This window comes from Trachypithecus francoisi, unplaced genomic scaffold (assembly GCF_009764315.1).
Source record: "Trachypithecus francoisi isolate TF-2019V2 unplaced genomic scaffold, Tfra_2.0 Lachesis_group17, whole genome shotgun sequence".
NCBI lineage: Eukaryota > Metazoa > Chordata > Mammalia > Primates > Cercopithecidae > Trachypithecus > Trachypithecus francoisi.
Window position 1 is genome coordinate 104,892,572 of NW_022681462.1, and position 22,206 is coordinate 104,914,777.

The window sequence follows — 22,206 nt, forward strand, 5'->3', positions numbered from 1 at the left end:
CAAAAAAAAAAAAAAAAAAAGTAGGGATTGCAATCCCAGTCTCTGATAAAACAGACTCTAACCAACAAAGGTCACAAAAGCCAGAGGCATTACATAATGGTAACAAAAAAAAAAAACAATTCAACAAGGAGAGTTAACTATTCTGAATATATATGCACCCAATAGAGGAGCACCCAGATTCAGAAAACAAGTTCTTAGAGGCCTACAAAGAGACTCAGACTCCCACAAAATAATAACGGGAGACTTTAACACCCTATTGTCAGTATTAGACAGATCAACGAGACAGAAAATTAACAAGAATATTCAGGACTTGAACTCAACTCTGGATCAAGTGGACCTAGCAGACATCTACAGAACACTCTACCCCAAATCAGCAGAATATACATTCTTTGGCCAGGCATGGTGGCTCACGCCTGTAATCCCAGCACTTTGGGTGGCTGAGGCAGGTAGATCATGAGGTCAGGAGATTGAGACCATCTTGGCCAACATGGTGAAACTCCATCTCTATTAAAATACAAAAAATTAGCCAGGTGTGGTGGCACATGCCTGTAATCCCAACTACCTGGGAGGCTGAGGGAAGGGAATTGCTTGAATTTGGGAGGCGGAGGTTGCAGTGAGCTGAGATTGTGCCACTGCACTCCAGCCTGGGTGACAGAGCAAGACTCCATCTCAAAAAAAAGAAAAAATATATATATATACATTCTTCTCAGTGCTACATAGCACTTATTCTAAAATCAACCACATAATTGGAAGTAAAACACTCCTCAGCAAATGCAAAAGAACTGAAATCATAACAAACAGTCTCTTAGGTTATAGTGCAATCAAATTAGAACTCAGAATTAAGAAACTCACTCAACACCACACAAATACATGAGAAATTGAACAACCTGCCCCTGAATGACTCCTGGGCAAATAATGAAACTGAGGCAGAAATCAAGAAGTTCTTTGAAACCAATGAGAACAAAGAAACAACGTACCAGAATCTCTGGGACACAGCTACAGCAGTGTTAAGAGGGAAATTTATAGCACTAAATGCTCACTTGAGAAAGCTTGAAATAACTCAAATCGATACCCTAACATCACAGTTAAAAGAGCTAGAGAGGCAAGAACAAATCAATCCAAAAGCTAGCAGAAGACAAGAAATAACTAAGACCAGAGAAGAACTGAAGGAGATATAGACCAAAAAAAACTCTCCAAAAAATCAATGAATCCAGGAGCTGCTTTTTGAAAAACTTAACAAAATAGATAGAACACTATCTACACTAACAAAGAAGACAAGAGAGAAGAATCAAATAGACACAATTAAAAAAATGATAAAGGGGACATCACCACTGACCCCACAGAAATACAAACTACCATTAGAGAATACCATAAACACCTCTATGCAAATAAACTAGAAAATCTAGAAGAAACTGATAAATTCTTAGACACATACATGATCCAAAGACTAAACAAGGAAGAAGCTGAATCCCTGAATAGACCAATAACAAGTTCTGAAATTGAGACAGTAATTAATAGCCTACTAACCAAAAAAAAAAAAGGCCAGGACCATATGGATTTACAGCTGAATTTAACCAGAAATACAAAGAGGAGCTGGTACCCTTCCTTCTGAAACTATTCCAAACAACTGAAAATGAGGGAGTCCATCACTCATTTTATGAAGCCAGCATCATTTTGATACCAAAACCAGGAAGAGACACAACAAAAAAAGAAAACTTCAGGCCAATACTCGTGATGAACATTGATGTGAAAATCCTCAATAAAATACTGCCAAGCCAAATCCAGCAGCACATTAAAAAGTTTATCCACCACCATCAAGTCAGCTTCATCCCTGGGATGTAAGGCTGGTTCAACATACACAAATCAATAAACATAATCCATTGCATAAACAAAACCAAAGATAAAAACCATATTATCTCCATAGATGCAGAAAAGGCCTTTGATAAAATTCAACATCGCTTCATGTTAAAAACTCTCAATAAACTAGGTATTGATGGAGCATATCTCAAAATAATAAGAGCTACTTATGACAAACCCACAGCCAATATCATATTGGATGGGCAAAAGCTGGAAGCATTTCCTTTGAAAACTGGTACAAGACAAGGATGCCCTCTCTCACCACTCCTATTCAACATAGTATTGGAAGTTCTGTCCAGGACAATCAGGCAAGAGAAAGAAATAAAGTGTGTTCAAAAAGGAAAAGAGGAAGTCATATTGTGTCTGTCTGCAGATGACATGATTGTATATTTAGAAAACCCCATCATCTCAGCCCCAAAACTCCATAAACTGATAAGCAACTTCAGTAAAGTCTCAGGATACAAAATAAGTGTGCAAAAATCACAAGGATTCCTTTACACCAAAAATATACAAGCAGACAGCCAAATCATAAATGAACTCCAATTCACAATCGCTACAAAAAGAATAAAATACCTAGGAATACAACTTACAAGGGATGTGAAGGACCTCTTCAAGGAGAACTATAAACAGCTTCTCAAGGAAATAAGAGAAGATGCAAACAAATGGAAAAAATTCCATTCTCATGGACAGGAATAATCAGTATCATGAAAATGGCCATACTGCCCAAAGTAATTTATAGATTCAATGCTCTTCTCACCAAACTACCATTGACATTCTTCACAAAATTAGAAAACACTATTTTAAGTTTCATATGGAATTGAAGAAAACCCCGTATAGCCAAGATAATCCTAGGCAAAAAGAACAAAGCTGGCGGCATCACGCTACCTGACTTCAAACTATACTACAAGGCTACAGTAACCAAAACAGCATGGTACTGGTACTAAAACAGACATATAGACCAATGGAGCAGAATAGAGACCTCAGAAATAACACCACATGTCTGCAATCATCTGATCTTTGACAAACCTGACAAAAACAAGAAATGGGGAAAGGATCTCCTATTCAGCAAATGGTGGTAGGAAAACTGGCTAGCCATATGCAGAAAACTGAAACTGGACCCCTTCCACACCTTACACAAAAATTAACACCTTACACAAAAATTACACCTTACACAAAAATTAACTCAAGATGGATCAAAGACTTAAATGTAAAACTCAAAACCATAAAAACCCTAGAAGAAAACCTAGGTAATACCATTCAGGACACAGGCATGGGCAAAGGCTTCATGACTAAAACACCAAAAGCAATTGAAACAAAAGCCAAAATTGACAAACAAGATCTAATTAAAAGAGTTTCTGCACAGCAAAAGAAACACTCATCAGAGTGAACACGCAATCTACAGAATGGGAGAAAATTTTTGCAACCTTCCCGTCTGACAAAGGTCTAATATCCAGAATTTACAAGGACTTAAACAAATTTACAAGAAAAAAACAACCCATCAAAAAGTGGGTAAAGGATATGAACAGACACTTCTCAAAAGAAGACATTGATGTGGCTAACAAATATATGAAAAACAGTTCAACATCACTGATCACAGAAATGCAAATCAAAACCACAATGAGATACCCTCTCACACCAGTCCAAATGGCAATTATTAAAAAGTCAGCAAACAAGGGATGCTGGCGAAGCTGTGGAGAAACAGGAACACTTTTACACTGTTGGTGGGAATGTAAATTAGCTCAACCATTGTGGAAGACAGTATGGCGATTCCTCAAGGATCTAGAACCAGAAATATCATTTAACCCAGCAATCCCATTATTGGGTATATACCCAAAGGAATATAAATCATTCTACTATAAAGACACGTGCACATGTATGTTTATTGCACCACTATTTACAATAGCAAAGATTTGGAACAAACCCAAATGCCCATCAATGATAAGCTGGATAAAGAAAATGTGGTACATACACACCATGGAAGACTATGCAGCCATAAAAAGGAATGAGATCATGTCCTTTGCAGGGACATAGATGAAGCTGGAAGCCATCATTCTCAGCAAACTAACACAGGAACAGAAAACCAAGTGCCGCATGTTCTCACTCATAAGTGGGAGTTGAACAATGAGAACACATGGACACAGAGAGGGGAACATCACACATCAGGGCCTGTTGGGGGTGGCAGGTAAGGGGAGGGAACTTACAGGACAAGTCAATAGGTGCAGCAGACCACCATGCCACATGTATACCTATGGAACAAACCTGCACGTTCTGCACATGTAGCCTGTTTTTTTCTAGAAGAAATTTATTTTAAAAAGTGACCAGAACTCATCAATAAGCTTATCTCATCAAGATTTCAGGATTCAGGTCAATATTAAAAAATCAATAGTTTTTCTATGTCTGCAATAAACAATAGGAAATATAAATTTTAAGTGCCATGTACAATAGCTACAAAACCAAAATACTTATGCACCAATCTAATTTAAAAAGGTCAGGATACTAAATGCTACCAAACACTCTACTTAAAAAATAGGCATGAATAAATGGAAAGATAGACCATGTTCATGGTATTTTATACCCAGTATCATTAGTATGTAGATTCTCCCTGAATTGATCTATAGATCAACGGAATCCCAATCAATACTACCAGGATTGCTACAGAAATTGACAAGTCACTTCTAATATTGATTTATTTGTAAAAGCAAAAGATCTGAAATAGCTCAAAACAATGTTGAAAAGGAAGAATACAATTGAAGGTTTCACATAACTGATTTCAAAACTGTAGTAATCAAGAAAGCTTCATATTGGTGAAAGGAAAAACACACAGATCAATGGGATAAACAGAGAGTCCAGAAACAAACCAACACAAATACGGTTAGCTGATTATAAAAAATGCAAATAACTTTAAAGCAGAAAGCGTAGTTCTTTTCAAGAAAAGGTACAAGGACAATCAGAAATTCATACGCAAAATTTTTTTAAAATCCTCATTCCTACACTGCACTACATATAAAAATTAACTCAAAATGGGTCCTGGAGATAAACGTAAAACATAAAACCAAACTTCCAAAATAAAACAGTAGAAAATCTTTGAGACTGTGGGTCAGGCATAGAAATTTTAGAAAGGACACGAAAGGCACAATCCATGAGAGAAAAGATTGAGAAATTAGACTTCAAAACTAAAAGCTTCTGCTCTCCAAATACAATATTAAGAGAACGAGAAGACAAGCCACATACTGGCAAAAAACATTCGCAAAACATCTGACAAATAAGTTTCCTTTGGGAGGCTGAGGCAGGCGGATCACAAGGTCAGGAGATCAAGACCATTCTGGCCAACGTGGTGAAACCCCGTCTCTACTAAAAATACAAAAATTAACTGGGTGTGGTGGTGTGCCCCTATAATCCCAGCTACTCAGGAGGCTGAGGGAGGAGAATTGCTTGAACCTGGGAGGCAGAGGCTGCAGTGAGCCAAGATCACACCACTGCAGTCCAGCTTGGTAACAGAGCAAAAACCAACCTCAAAAAAAAAAAAAAAAAAAAAGAATTTTCAAACAGAACTCTCAAAACTCAATAAAATGGACATGTTCCATCCAATTATAAAAACAGAGGCAACAGATTTGAACAAACAGGTCCCCAAAGATGATACATGAATGGCAAAGAAGCATATGAAAAGATGAGCAGTGTTATTAGTCACTAAGGAAATACAAAGTAAAATCACAAATGAAATGCAACTCCAAGACAAACTACTAAATAAAAATGTTATTTCAATGGCCAATGAAAACTGCTGGTGAGGCTGCAGATCACCTGAAACTTCCACTCACTTCCAGTCACTGCACAGGTGCAAAGCTGTACATACAGCTGCCTAGCAAAAGTTTGCCAGCTTCTTACACAGTGAAAACTACATTGACTGCATGACTCAGTGATCCCGCTCTTAGGTATTACACAGTCTTTACATCAATGAAGAGCAGCTCTTTTTAAATATTCAAAAATTGGACCCAAGTGTCCTTCAAAAGGGAATCAATAAACTAGTCCTGGTACAACCGTCATATGGAACACTACTCGGCAGTTGACAGGAATGAGCTGTTGTGCACACAGATGGGTGAACCCCCTGTGAACCACAGTAAGTGACAGAGGCGCGTATGCTCCATAATTCCAGCCATACGACACTGTGGAAAGGGTAAAACCAGGGGACAGAAAACAGACCAAGGGCTGCCAGGGCATGGGCGTGGCGTGGGAATACACAGGTGACCACAGAGGGGTCCAAGAGAATTTGGGGGTGGTGGCTGTTCCATACCTTGACTATGCTGGTAGTTATATGACTGTGTGTTCCCAAAGCTCCTGGAACTGGACACCGAGAAGGACGACTTCTACTGTGTATAAAGTATAGCTCAATTTTTAAAAAGAAGATAAAATGGCCCAAGAAGGAAAGGGTGGCATGAAGTGGTGGGCTGGGTGATTCTCCTGCTTATGAGAATCATAAAACGGAATAAAATTATTACATGTATGGAAAGCACCTATGAAGGCCCTTGAAAACTCCCAACAGAAGACAGCAACACAGGAGGAGTCGACTGTTTACAGACTTTACAGAGAGCTATGCACCTCCAGCCCTCTGCCTGGGCACACTTCACCCACCCCTGCTGCAGCTGCCAAAAACCACAGTCTTTCTGCTCAAGGTGGCAGATGACTGTGTAAGCAGCTGAGCATCTAGAACGGGGAGGGGGAAATTTTGGAAACGAGAAAGCGCAGAAAGGCTGAGATGCCCAATCTGATAGGGAAGATCCTGGCTCTCCTTAACCACAATTACATATTTGCATACATTTGCCAAAACCACCCCTCAAGTTCAAGCAGATGTAAATTATATCCTCATGCTGTTACAAAAAGAAAAAAAAAAAAATAGCTTTCTGAAGAAAAAAAGTCCCAAGATAATACACTCTGGAGCTGGACAACCGAGGTGCTGGCTGGGGCAAGCAGAGCCTATGCAAGACCAACCCAACTCCAGTCATCTCCAGAACGCAGTACAGGAATTCACCAAGCACTCTGTAGCAACACCTCACCCAGCTGAAAACTACAATGCCCGGAAGCATCGCCTACCCAGAAAGCAGTCACAAGCAACAAAGAAACTCAAAGATGGGCCGAGCGCAGTGGTTCATGTCTGTAATCCCAGCACTTTGAAAGGCCGAGGTGGGCAGATCACAAGGTCAGGAGTTTGAGATCAGCCTGACCAATATGGTGAAATCCCATCTCTACTAAAAATACAAAAAAAAAAAAAAACTAGCCAGGCATGGTGGTGTATGCCTGTAATCCCAGCTACTCAGGATGCTGAGGCAGGGGAGTCACTTGAACCCAGGAGGTGGAGGTTGCAGTGAGACGAGATCACGCTACTACACTCCAGCCTGGGTGACAGTGAGAGACTCCGTCTCAAAAAAAAAAAAAAAAAGAAAAGAAAAGAAACTCAAAGATACATCACAAGCCCACGTGTTGAAGCTTATGCACTTTGTCAATGAGGATTTCAAGAGATGGGTCTCTACTCACACATTGCAGGCACTCATACAATGCAGGCACTCACACAACACAGGCGAGCTCGCTCTGTTTCCCTCCCTGCTGCAGAACACATGTCATGTATCAGAAAGGGGTGAGGGAAGCTGCTAGAAGCACACCAATAGCAACCGTGGAGATTCCACGGAGAAGAGAGACCCAAACACTGCAGAAAGCACAGCAGGCTGGAGCCATTTAGAACAAGACAAAACCCCAGATGCCAGCCGTCCCAGAAAGCATCAAACAATGCAGCAAAGGGAGTCACGAAGTGCAAAATCATGACCGATTCATCAGGGAACAGGGCTTTACAAATGAACTGAAGGCCAGGCATGGTGGCTCACACTTGTAAACCCAGCACTTTGGGAGGCCAAGGCAGGAGGATCACTTGAGCCCAGGAGTTCAAGACCGGCCTGGGCAACGCAGCAAGACCTAATCCCTACAAAAAAAAATAAAATAAAATAACAACAAAAATAACACCATGCCAGGCATGGTGTCACAGGCTGGTAGTACCAGCTACTGGGGAGTCTGAGGGTGCAGTACAACCCGCACTCCAGCCTGGTTGACAGAGCAAGACCCTGTCTCAAAAAATAAAAATGAAGTAATTACAGATTAATCACAGGGACATCGGATATATGAAAATTTCGCTTTTGCAAAACATCGTTGCTTAAAAATGAGACAAGGGAGGCATTGCTGCATTTGCATTTTATCGCACTGTTCTCACTAAAACCATTCAATTTGGCATGCAGCATCATCCGAAGCATGTGGTAAACAATTTGTAAGTCCTAATCACCACCTCTAAAATTAAACACTAAAAATGTATTTGCAAAAACCTAATTACTTCTGTTAAAATGTCACAAAATACTCTCTGAAACATTTCACAGAAGCACTAGACTGGAAATACAGGCACAAGGTGACATATTATTTGTTGCTGTTTTTTCAAGGGTCACTGCAGCGGACGCGAGGCCGCACTAATAAAGCCCTTCTTTTGACTTTGCTTCATTTACCACTGAAGAAATAGATTCTCCAGAAACATCCACCTCAGTCACATGACTCAGTATGGCGATGAGAGAATGAAGTTGCTGGGTGTTTCCTGCTATCGACTGTCAATCCTATCCATTGTCAATTACACTCTGAGCCTTTCTCCACCACAAGGGGTCGGACTCATCAACCTGGCAGGTTTTCCCGGGTGCCAGCTGGGAGCAGCTGCTGGATTCGAATAGCACCTCTCTCCATGGTTCGCCCTACATTACCTGGACCGTTCATGCTGTTTCTGAATTAACTGTCTGAAACTTCTACTTTCTCTTGACCACACTGCCTTCTAGAGACTGGACAGAGGGTGTAAAAGGTGTCAGTTGTCATTGGCCCTGCACATGATTCTTGTGGCTGAGGGAAGGCAACATTTCACTTAGGTGAGGATATTTAGCAATTTTCTTGATTTCCCGTTATCCAGGTTATCAATAAAGGAAAAACAGAAGGTAATTCTACATACATCAATGTTCACATTCATCTCCTACTTTAGTTTATATTTCTAAGGTATAAGTAAAAATATAGTCTTGACAAAATAGCTCTAGAAAAGAAATGTCACCAATAATTCAATAGAAGGTGCACTTTTCCTCAATCTGCATTACCACGGTTTAGGAGGCCAGAATGGGGGTAAGAGCTGGTCACAGTAAAATGTTCACTGTAAAGACTTCCTTTGTTATGAGTGCAGCACAGGTGGAAGTACTCTGAAATTATGTGAAGACCATGTCTGTTATAACAACTAATCACTCTTCCTTATACATCATGTATGCATTCAACAGATAATTCATTTCCTTTTCTATAGTATAAAGGAAATGAGATATTTTTAAATCAAAATGCTTACTTTTGATTATCAAAATTATTTATTGGTAAGATAATATTTCAGTAAATATTGATGATAATGTAATAACTAGAAAAATCAAGCATAAGCATGACAAGAAAATGTTTCTAAAAAACAGTTGAGAAGGAGGACTACTAGGTCCTTCCTTTATGAATTGACTGTCATCTTTAAAGTGGAGCTCTTCAGAATCAGAAACCAGGAAATTAAAAGGAGGAAATGAAATAATGGGCAAGGCATGAGGCGGAATAGAAGATAGTTCTTCAACACATTAGGCACAAAGGAAGAACAAAGAAAAATAGAGCTCTTTTCTAAAAATGGAGGAAAATTTCCACTGTAGAGGCTGAAAATTAAAGAGATCCAGTTCTCATTTTAAATTTCCTGCAAATGTCAACTATCAGCCAATCACCAATTACCTTTTGAGCACCTACCCTATGACCAGGGCTCTGCAGGTCAGCATCACCGGCTACCAGGGAAATATAAGGTGTGGTCTCTGCACTCAGAGAACTTGCAGCCATACTGAGGGAATAATGAATAAATTTTAAACACATACCTCCAATTATGTTACTACAGACTAAGTTTTTCAGGATTTCAGAAGCTACCAAAGTTTGGAGTGGTCGGGATAGTTTCACAGAAGAGATCAGACTTAGGTGGGGACAATAAAGGTTTCAAACAGAGCAGTGACACAATTAAAGGGGCAAACATGGAAGAGTCACCTCCATGCAAGGGTACATGGAGTCAGAAGAGTGTGAAGCCAGGGGCTGACCTGCACCAGTCAGTGCTGAAGCTATGAGAAGGGAGAGGGAGGACGTGGTGCACTGGAAGGAGGAACCTGCGGAATGGCTGGCTGGAAACAGGTGTGCAGTGAAGGAAGGCACTGAATATCAGGCTCAGGCCTCGAGGGCTTGAGCAGCTGAGAAAACAAGGATGTGATTTATGGAGAAGAGGACGAAGGTGTCTGCTGGCTTAGCACACTGGACTTGAGATGAAGCAGCATCTTGAAATGGAAATGCAGAGGCACATAAAGTCCTAAGGTCAGACTGCATGCTGCAGAAGCTCTGCAAAAATCAAAGGCAGCAGAGGTTTCACTGAAGAGGGACTGAAATAGCATTTGGAAACAGAAGTGGGACAGACAAGACAACTGAGATTATGTTCAGAGTCTTCAGGGTAAACCCACCTACAAAGTGAAGCTGTGAGGAGGAGAACCCACGAAGACAGGACGCGAGGTATGTGCTTAGGACTGGAGCCAAGATGGAGAAGCCAGCACTGAGATGTGAACAAGGGTATGTCACGCTGAGGAATGGAGGAGTTTGAGTCCAACAGATGGACAAGCAGTGTACAAAAACAAACAAACAAAAAAACCCAGAGGTTACAAGGAAAGAGTAAGTAATGAAATCATCACTGAATTCAACCATTAAAGGTGAAAGGTTATGAGAAAGAAAGGCAACACGAAAATATCAGGGATAGAGCCACATCTCAAGGGGCTGATGAGAAAATAGAAAGTAAAATTATTATATATCAATTATTGGCATGGAAAAGCAACTGAAAGAAATCTTCACATGGAACTAGTCACAAAGAAAATGACAATAACTATTTTAGGTCAATAAATGAATACAGGCGGGGGTACAAGATGGGAGGTACATATGCTGGAAAGGCCAGGAACAGCTTTTCAAAGTGGATGACACCTCTGCTTACTGGTGAGTAGAACCAAAGTCCCAAGAGAGAAGGGAAGACTCGTGACACTAACAAGGCAGCATAGACACAGGCCCAGGGACCCTTGAGAGTTGAGGAATGAAGACATTTGAGAGGAAAATGGAGATGGGTCATTTAGGAAAGAAGGTTCTAACAGTCTGTGCTCCCCCAAAATTTATGTGTTGAAATGCTAACCCCTCAAGTGATGATATTAGGGGGCTGGGCCTTTGGAAGGTGATCAGGTCATGGGGGGGATCAGTCCCTTCTAGAATCGGAGTTGGTTTGCCCCTTCCACCACATGAGGACACAGGAAGAAGCCATCATCTATTAGCCAGGAAACAAGCCCTCCCCAGACCGAGCCTGCCAGCACCCTGACCCTGGACTTCCCAGCCTCCCAAACTGGAGGGAATACATCTCTGTGGTTTATAAGCCTCCAACTCTATGGTATTCTGCTATGGCAACCTAAATGGACAAAACAAAGGGGAACCTGTTTACCTCTGGGGCTGAAAGAAGCCATCTAACTTAAAGGTTAACCACACCTGCAACGCTGAGCAAGAGGCCATGTCAACGTCTTTCCAAGGCTGAAACAGTCAAACCTACGCTGTTTGCATTTAAAGGTGCAGTATCTGACTTTCACCCCAGAGTTCAGAAAAATTGCCAGAAGGCATTGAAGGACAACCTTTCTTTACTTCTAGCAACACTGGGATTGGTTAAAGAGAGATGAAAGGGATGGCATGGCAGCAGTTTATTTGGAGAGAGTGGGAAGGGGCCATCCTAGAACACACAGATTAAGATCCAGGCTACATCATCGCACTCAAACTATGCAACCGAAGTGTCTTGAACAGCATCAAGGGCTTGAGGACTAAACATGACTTTCCATGAAGGACAAACCACACTCACTTCATCTCCACACAGGAAAAACAAATGACATCTTTCCTAGGGGAGTTCTACTGAGTTGATCTCACATAGCATTTCCATCAAGAACTTAGGAACATGACGTCAGGGGGACATTGAGGTAGGAAAAACTCAGCTGAAGCCCAAGAGTTCCTGCCTCCCCTTCCAGGAAGGGTCGACAAGGACAGCTGGACCTCAAAGTGGGCTACACCCAGTAGTGTCCCGTCAGCCCAGGGCTGGGCGCCCGGGAGTCCTGAGGGAGGCAGGGGTATCTGGAGAACCGTGATCAGAAAAGGAGATGCACTGAGCAGAGCTGGGTCAGCACGCACGCTGCAGGGAAAAGGAGGCAGCTCAGCCTCAGAAGAGTCGTGAGCTCCCAGTGCAGAAGCCAAGGAGCAGTTAACAGGGAGCCCGCAAGCTCCGGCTCTGTGCTGGGCTCTGGGCCAGGAGGCAGCCAGGCCAAGACTCTGATGCTAAGTGGACACAGCTTTCCACAGGGATTTGATCCCTTTTGTCCTAAACATATAAATACAGCTGTCATTTTTCTACTGTTGTGTTACAGTTTCAGAGATGTTTTTCTTCTTAATTTCTGATTCATAAACATTAAGAAATGTGTTCTACTTCTAATACTTGTCATTTCTCAAACAATGACAACAGCTAACGATGACTGAGTTCTTCCTTTGTGCCCAGCACTCACCATGGATTCATCTTATGCACCCCTCCCAGTAGCCCTTCAGGGTGCTGTCACCCTTGCAGACGAATGAGAAAGCCATGGCCTGGGACAGGTTACGTACTTAGGTCACACAGCCAAGGAGCAGCACAGACCTGCTCTCGCCCTGCTCTGCAACACCTCTGTCCACAACCTGGTACTCTAGGATATCAGCAGGAGCTTGAGGAACTCCTCCTTCAATGAGTCCTGCTGGGATGCAAGACCATTGCTGAAAGTGAACTGTTTTTGTTCTGTGAACGTAAATGCTATCACCACCATCCTCATCTCATGCACAACTTCCCAAAAGGTGGTCATGGATTCCTGGGGGTCTGTAGAACCTTCCAGGGATCAGTGAGGTCGAAACTATGCTCATGATGGTACTAAGAGTCATTTGCCTCTTTCCCTGTGTGGCATTTGCACTGATGCTACAAAAACAATGGCAGGTAAAGCTATGGGCACCTGAGGACTAATCAAAACCCCTGCTCCCAGCCGTACTCACTGCCACCAAATCACTCACTTCAACACACTTGCAGCGTTTGAGAAAATGCCAATGTCACCTCAAATGTCCTTCATGAAGGAATGAAAATTATGAATGTTATTAAACACTGACCTTGAGCACATGACCTTTGTAATATCCTGTGTAAGAAAAAGAGAAGAACTCATGAAGCACTTCTGGTATGCATTGAAGCCAATAATCATCTCAAAAAAAAGCACTCATGTGATTGTGCACATTGCAAGCTGAACTAGACACTTGTTTCATGGAACTACTTCACTTGAAAGAATAAGTCACCCACAAACTATAGTTTCTAATTCTTGGGTGGTTGGCAGGCATTTTCTCAGAATGAAGCTGTTATGTTCACAAAAGCAACTGAGAGTATTTGGGTTGAGCAATAAAATTTGAGCATTCAAAAAACTTCAAATTTTCAAAACATGCATGTGTGTTTGACAGTGTCCCAATACTAAAAGTCTTTTCTAAAGATGTTGATGAAAATATTAATGCATGTGATTTTTTAAATATTGTATAATTAAATGTGTCATACATTTGCATAACTCATTGAACATTTGCATAACTCAGTGAACCAATATTTTCCAAATGACCAATGCATCATGCTGCAAAATACTGCATGGGTAAAAATGCATTCAAAGTGCAGAATATAATAATAGATTTTAATGTAACAGGGAATAAAAAGTTCATTGATATGGGTTCTGATTCCATATTGTAACTAACCTTTAAGAAACTATCACTTGTCAAGTTTTGGTGTGGTACCAAATAATATCCACAATTATCAACAAAGTCTATGAAAATATTCCTCTCTTTTTCAAGTATATATTTACGTGAGATTTTTATATATCACAAGCAAAAATAGAAAGATTACATTAAAAATATGCTTCAAGCCCCCTTGCCCATGACCTGGCCTCTACCCCGACATCCACCACTTTTCTGCACAGCCTCTTGTCTCTGAGGAGAGCAGCAGTCTAGATGCAGTGACCTGGTCTACACCTTGCTGCGTCTCACTGTGTCTGAACCCGGCACAGAGTGTGGCATGCCTGATAGGCACTGGATGCCTGCTATTCGGAATTCATTTAAAGCATTTCTATTGTAAGAGAGAAATGACTGAACATTTTAAAAGTACAGTATTGGTATTAGCAAAGAGATGCTTCCATTTCCCCTCCACTCATACAAAAGCACTGGAGAGGAATAATTTCCAGTGGTGTTTCTGGCTCAGAATTGTAAGATCCCACAGACTCAGTCCATTCTGCTGATGGACGGCCGGACAGGGAGCCAGCTCGTCTGGCACAGGCACATTTGTCAGCTGCAGGTGCACAGAGTATGTGACACATATTTGGACAGCAGTGACAAAGTCATGTGGCAAGAACGCTGCACAGGCTTCAGGTGCAGAAGGCAGCACTGAAGGACGTTTAGGAGCATTTTTGTCCATCCAACTATACAGATGGCTTGTTAAGTTCATATGCAATCTGTGCCTACAATATTTACCAATTTGTGAAATGTATTCTTAAGTGTACGTCAAGGTGTAAATTTGCATTTGGGTATTCTACAACTTTTTTTAAGGCCTGTCTTTTTCTACTTATTTATTTACAAGCAGAAAATGTGAGTTTGTATTTACGGAACTCTTTTTTGCAACGCCATGGATGCCCCTCCTTCAAAGATCAATGAAGACAAATCCTGAAGATGAACAAACAAGAAACAAATGCCTTGCCTTAAACGGAAATTATATGGCCTTATGGATGGAATCTCCATGCAATCTGAACAGTGAATCTCAGTTCAGAATCACAAATCCCAGCTGCTTCTCACACTGGCTTTCTCTTGGGGAAAAGCTGCCAGGTTCTCTGAAGATACAAAGAAAAAAGGCCCCTGAACAATCTCATTTGTTTCTTTCCTTAAATTACTCATCGGAGAAGACACATTTTTCTCCAAAATACGGCTGTCAATTTAGGGTAACCAAGTAATAAATTCCCCTAAAAGTACCTTCGCAGAGTGTGGTGTAGGCAGCCAATAAGGATTTCTCATTAAGCCTTCCCAGAAATGAAAATCTGAAATGTTACTTTTTGTGTCCAAAATTTATATTTACAACCATGTCTATGTTACCAAAACCTAAACTCCAGCTTGTTTGGTACCTTGCAGAAACATCATAAGTTGACTATATGTACAATTATAATTTGAAATAATTCATATATTTTAAAAGTTACAGATAGCATCTCTGTAACTCATGGGGAAAACCAAGGAAATACAATAAAATGCTTTCTTTTTGTGACTACAACGGCTTGTGCGTTATGTGGTCATATTTTAATAAACACCCACCAACCTGAGGCCAAGAGAAGTGGGACAAGGGGCCACTCGTGGAGAACAGAAATGGAATCTGAAGCTCCAGACGCCAGGGGCTGGATGCACAGCTCAGAGAAGACCATCCAGCTGAACTAGCAGGGACTGTCTCTGTTTTCTCTGGGGCCTATTCCTGCTGCTTAGGCATTACAAGGCAGGCATCAAGTTCTAGGAACTACTTTAATGTCCTCTCACCCCATGGGAGATACCTACACTGACACTTTTAATTAAGAGTTTGCTCACAGCAAAATCCCATCGCTGTTCTTTGTCTAGGTCATAGCAGATGTCCCAAAGTAAGAATTTTGTCTATCTGCTTAAAACCAATTTTCTGTAACAGATAATATTGTGGATAACTGGTGAATTTTTAAAAACATGAACTAATAAATGAATGACCAAACAAAGGCTACTGAGGAATTGGGTGCTTCCTGAACACCCACTTCATCTCATCTCCTTTCCTTTTCACTGTCAAGGTCAAAAATAAGTTAGAACATATCAGAGGGACAGAGAATGCCCTGAGGCGGTGTGTCATGAGAGCACTGCCTGGATCCTGCAGTCTGACCAGAGGGCAGCTTGGAGGGGAAGACATTCTGCCAGCGGGAGGGGAGGAAGGTGCTGGCCCAGCCTTGGCATGACGCCCAGGCCACTGCAACCACCACAGTGCTGGAGAGGCATGAGGGTCATCAGGCCCCCAGGGGAGCTGGGAAGCAAATCCAAGTCCACTGGGGAGAGGGAAAGAGGATGAGAATTTGAGTCCTCAGCCTAGCAACCAGGAGGAAAGTAGGGAAGCTTCCAAGATGGAAGGCAACGTGGCGAAAACTGACCTGCATCCGCTGATCTTTGTTCACTTGCTACCTCTCCAGGCTAGACTGGAACAATTTCATTTCCTTCTTCAGGACCCAAGTTGCGATTTCTAAAATTGTCATGAATACAACAAAAGTGTTTCCATGGAGCCCACCATATGAAAAGGCAGATTGGTTCATCCATGACTGTCTCTTATAAAACGCCAATGCAATACCTTGTGTTTTATTAATGAAGAGCATTGCCCAGAGCATCTATTCCATTTTTAAATGAAAATCTTTCTTCTATTATTTGAGTCCAAATGAATCTCCTATGTAGAGAGGGATAGAGGGATCCAAGTTTTCTACTTCTAGAACGACATAATTTTTTTTTTTTTTTGAGATGGAGTCTCGCTCCGTCTCCCAGGCTGGAGTGCAGTGGTGCGATCTGGGCTCACTGCAAGCTCCGCCTCCTGGGTTCATGCCATTCTCCTGCCTCAGCCTCCTGAGTAGCTGGGACTGCAGGCACCCGCCACCACGCCTGGCTAATTTTTTTTAATATTTTTAGTAGAGACGGGGTTTCACGGTGTTAGCCAGGATGGTCTCGATCTCCTGACCTCGTGATCCACCCGCCTTGGCCTCCCAAAGTGCTGGGATTACGGGCGTGAGCCACCGCGCCCGGCCTAGAATCACATGATTTTCTAAAAGTTTCATTGCTTAATATTTTACCACAACCCCACTTAGTGTTACTGATGACCTTACACTTCCATTTTTGAGACTCCAATGTTGATCGCTATTGACCTTGTCTCTTAAAGAAGCAATAAAAGACTTAGCTGTGGTGATGGAGTGGTATCAACATAATAAAGAGAAAAAACAGTAAAGATACTGGGCAGGCAATGAATTTTAAAAATCAATTAATGAATCAATGCCATTTTCATTTTGTCACAAAAATCCTGAGTCAGAGACAATGCTGGATCCTGATTTTATCGGCATTTCTGGCAATGTTAATTAAATGAAAACCCTCCACTGATTGACTGAGAAAGCACACAAGGAAAGGAGATGACTGTTATGGATTTGTGGATGCACATTACTTCAGTAAGACGCTGAAACGGTGTTTTCATCAGTAGCTGCAGGCGATGGAAAACGGCTGATGTTCTGAGCTTAGCACGTCTTAAGCATGTTAAATCATTTAAATATTGTTTATGTCAATTGATATAAACCACTACTTCGATCATTTAAAGAGGCTGCACTGTTTTATCACTTGTCTAATAGCTAGTAGCACATCAACTACTCACTTTTTTCACCTGATCTCATCTGGGGCATTCTGGGTAAACACTGGCAGAAGGCGCACAGTTTCTCAGCTTCCGCAGAGCACCCGAACGAGGAGCCTCCTTGGGAAGACCTATCTCCTTCAAGACCCTTCGTCAGTCTGGTGGATTTCAATCCTCAATGAATTTCTAAGCACACTATGATTTGGGGTGCAGTCATAAAGACAAGAAGATTAAAAAGCAAAATAGACATGATTCTCTTTTTGTTGTAGGAAAATAAGCACACAGCAGCACATAACGTTAATCAATCATAGATAACTCCTGTTCTATAACTACTGTTCTGAAGTTACCCACTGTGTTCTATTTTCTTATGTTCTTGTCATTCTGACTCCACCCAAAGTCAAAAATTTCCTAGTTTTCAACAACATGAAATATCAAAGCCTAAAAGCTACAAGAGGATCAAATCTCTCTTTCTTTAATCCTAGAAGGCCCAGGCTTAGTTAAATTTTGAGCAGTGAATACCCCTGGACAGGGAAGGAGGAGACATAGAAGCAGAGGATGTGCTCCATACATACAGAAATGACCATTTAATAGGAAAAAAATTAACCATCCAATGGAGAGTTGTTGAAAACTTGAATGCAAACACAAAATCACTTGGGGGATAATTGGAAAAAGGCAAAGTATTTGGAAATGACATGATTATAACAGCACGCTTCCTGAAGGCTGAGAGCATTAAGAGATGACCAGAATGGGTAATTGCTTCCTGAAAGAGGTGACTCACAGAATTAGAGGCATGGCATTAGAAAAAGAGTGAAGGATCAAGTCATAAATATAAATAAATACAGTATAAAGTTGAGCAACGATGAGAATTGGTACTATTTACTGTAAGGCATTTCTTCAAGAGAAGCACAGGAGCCAGTCCTCAGTTCACAGGAAGTCTGGAAATCAGGGCAGGAAAAGGGTCTCTGGATTCCACATGGAGTTTTGTGTGGTGCTTGGCAGTTTTTCACTCTTGTTTCTCCAATAGGCTAAAATATAAATGTTCCAAGGGTAGACAAAACCCACTATTTTTCTATCACATTGAAAACATTTGGCCAGGTAGAGTGGCTCACGTCTGTAATCCCAGCACTTTGGGAGGCCGAGGTGGGTGGATCACTTGAGGTCAGGAGTTCGAGATCAACCTGGCCAACATGGTGAAACCCTCTCTACTAAAACTACAAGAAAAAAAAAAGTTAGCTGTGTGTGGTGGCACGCGTGCCATGCCTGTAATCCCAGCTACTCAGTTAGCTGAAGCATAAGATCTTTTGAACGTAGGAGGCGGAGCTTGCAAGTGACAGAGGAAGACCCTGTCTCAGAAAAAGAAAGAGAGAGAGAGAGGGTTTGGGGGAGGAAGGGAGGGAAGGCAGGAAGAGAGGAAGGGAGGAAGGGAGGGAAGGAAGAGAAGAAAAGAAGGAAGGAAGGGAAACAGAAGAAAGGAAAGAAAACATTTAACAAAGGATGTTAACAGGCTTTGAATGTTGCCTCCAACATGCATTTAAAAGGACTTTGCTTTGATATGATCATGCATAGCACTACCATGAAACTTACAGAGTACTCCTTTAAAAGGTAATAGATAGACCATTTCACAAATCGATGACTATAAATACTAAAAATCTTAGGTACTTTTTTTTAACTAATAGCACATTTATTGTTGATCAAAATTATACTTGATTTTTGAAGCCTTTGGGAAAAAAAGGTCACAATTATCTTCTCATACACGTTGCACCTGGAACTTGTCACTACAGCATCCTGTCATGCTGCTTGGCCATCAGAAGTGATCGATATGTTCATATTATAATCCATGATGCAAAAACACAAAATGAAAACAGCAAACTGCACACCCGGTGTATTCTGAATGTTCTTTGTTGCTGTCATATTTCAGAAAGTTACTATGTGTCCAATACAGGATGGAAGTAGAATAGTTCAACACTTAGATTCATGATTTAAAATTGTAGTTTACATTTTAAAATCTATCAGTGGATAAATTATTCAATCTGTTTACTTTTCTTCTCTTAAATCTATTTCTCACTATCGTCAAAAAAAATAGCCAATGAGAAATCAAATTGAACATTTGTTGCTGAAGAAAAAATGAAACTTCCTTTTTAAATTCTGATTTGAGATCAAATACTCAGAGCAGATGACATCCAGGAAGCCACACTTGCAACACAGCTCTGGGAAAATTCCTCCTAAGTCCATGATACCTGTTTTGTTGTTGCTGTTTTTAAAGTGAAGGGCAGCTCTGCTCAAAAACGTTTAAATCTATTTCAAATAAATAAAATCAACATTCTGAAGTATACTGAGAAAAAAACCTAAAATGTTGAAAATATCCTCAATATTGATTCATAGTATTTCTTAAAATAGAATTTTCTATTATTTGACAAGTTCTGACCCTCTTAATACTCTACACAAAAAGTAAACTTAAAATAGAAAACAGTCCTGAAGATCATGAACAAAAGTGAGAACAGACTCTGAGCAGAGGAATTCAGGGTTTTCACTTCCTCATTTTTTTCTTATCTGCATTTTCTAATAAGTCTACAACCAACATAAATTGTTTATAGTTTAACAAAGTATTAAGTTTTAAACTAGTGTGAGGTATCAGAGGAGAAAATTTCATTTAAAAATATAATTAATAGGCCGGGCACGGTGGCTCACACCTGTAATCCCAGCACTTTGGGAGGCCAAGGCGGGCAGATCACGAGGTCAGGAGATCAAGACCATCCTGGCTAACATGGTGAAACCCTGTCTCTACTAAAAATACAAAAAGTTAGCCCGCGTGGTGGTGGGCACCTGTAGTCCCAGCTACTTGGGAGGCTGAGGCAGGAGAATCGCTTGAACCCGGGAGGCGGAGCTTGCAGTGAGCCGAGATAGTGCCACTGCACTCCAGCCTGGGCGACAGAGAGAGATTCTGTTTCAAAAATAAATAAATATATATATATATATATAGTCTACTGTAAGGCATTGCGCATGCCTGACGCTGAGAAAAGTGCAAATGAGTAAAATCTCATTCCTTCTTTCAAAGACTTTAGACCTTCATTGCAGTCATGATTAAATTACAGAATAATAGTAACAACAGTAGATAGCATTTATCCCCAGACCACTGAGTAAGGCACTTTTAAATACTTTTAATCTTTACACTCACTTCGCAAGTTGGAAATTATCTCAGTTTCACAGATAAGGACATCAAGGCTCGGAGAAATGAAACTATCTGCGCACAGTTTGCATGCGCCCAGATTCACATTCTTTTCATTACATTGCGTTTGGTAAAATATTCCCTTTAAAAGAGTAACATGTATGCCAAACAAGTGATAAATGCTCCAAAGAATTACTTGGCATTCAAACCAGATACGATTTATGCTTACAGGGACATCGCGATGAACACACATTATTGTTTCCCAATCATGTGCGGTTAGGTTGGCTGTAGAGAGTTCCAGAGGATGGAATGCCACATAACAAAATGGATCACACTGATTTTAACAAGGGAGTTAAGAGTGGGGAAAACCAAGTGTCTAATTTCAAGCTAAAGAACAAAAACTTTCATTATCTAGCTCAAATACAAATTTAAACACCATTTTAAACAGAGATATGCTACACTTTTCAGGAACTTTCCAACCATTGTCTCATTGATTCTTGAAAAGTAAAGTAAGCAAACCTATAAACATGTAAAATGATTGTTGACTGAATCAATCAAGTTACTTAAGAAAGGACACCTAGCAAGTTAGTGGGAAAGCTAAAACAGGAATTTAGTGCTCTTCCAGCCACAAGGCTGCCTGCACATCCACACAGAGGCTCCATACATGGGCGGAACACATCCGCACCAGAGGCTCCACGCATGGGCAGGACACACCCACACGAGAGGCTCCGAGCACCGGGGGACACACCCACACCAGAGGCTCCATGTATGGGCAGGACACAACCACATGAAAGGCTCCGTGCACAGGCGGGACACATCTGCAGGAGAGGCTCACTGCACAATGGGGACACACCCACACCAGAGGCTCCCTGCGTGGGCAGGACACAACTCACACGTGTTCCCCTCCCCCATAATATGGTCAGGAATATTTTGCAAGTCAGCTATTGCTAATAATAAGAATAAAAGTAGTAATGCTAAGCAGACTTTATGCATATTCTCTCCTGGAGGTTGATTTTGTTATAAACAAGTGGACAGATAAACTTTGAATAGAGGAGGAAACTGAGGCAATCAGGTTTTAAGGAGTGTTCCCGAAGCCACACATCTGGCAGGTACTGGAGCAGTCAAAGCCAGGCGGAGCCGGTTTAAGTCCCCGAGGTGTGCAGACGCTGGCTTCGGTTAGGTTAACCTCTCCAAGTGTCATCACTCAGGGCTCACGTCCTTTGTGGAGTGCTGAGGAGTCTAGGAAAACTACAGACTAAATAAATGAAACTTGACACACTCAGACAAAAATCACTATCATCACTTAGTCATCTACCAACTTAGGATGAGAACTCAGTCCTGCTGAGGACAGAGCTGTCGCTGACGGCAGGGAGAGCAGCGCTTCTAGAGGGAAGCACCTTCCGCTGCCCGGTGGGGTCTGCTGCCAGGTGTGGTCCCCGGCCCAGTTACACATCCACTTTCCCCAGAGCTGTGAGTCCCCTACTCCCTTGTGCTCGCCAGGCAAGCACATTCATCCTTAGCTTCACGGCTGGCGTCTGAAGGTGCAGCTTTTATGACTGCCTGGAAAACCTAAGTGAGTGACTGACTACAGGTGTAGCTGGCAGATAATTCA

General features: G+C 41.4%; 1 protein-coding gene across 5 annotated transcripts in view; it reads right to left on the reverse strand.

Annotated features, from left to right (window-relative positions):
* DCDC2C (doublecortin domain containing 2C) overlaps positions 1-22,206 on the reverse strand; it is a 134,909-nt gene that overhangs the window by 28,355 nt on the left and 84,348 nt on the right. The gene's annotated exons all lie outside the window — the stretch shown is intronic.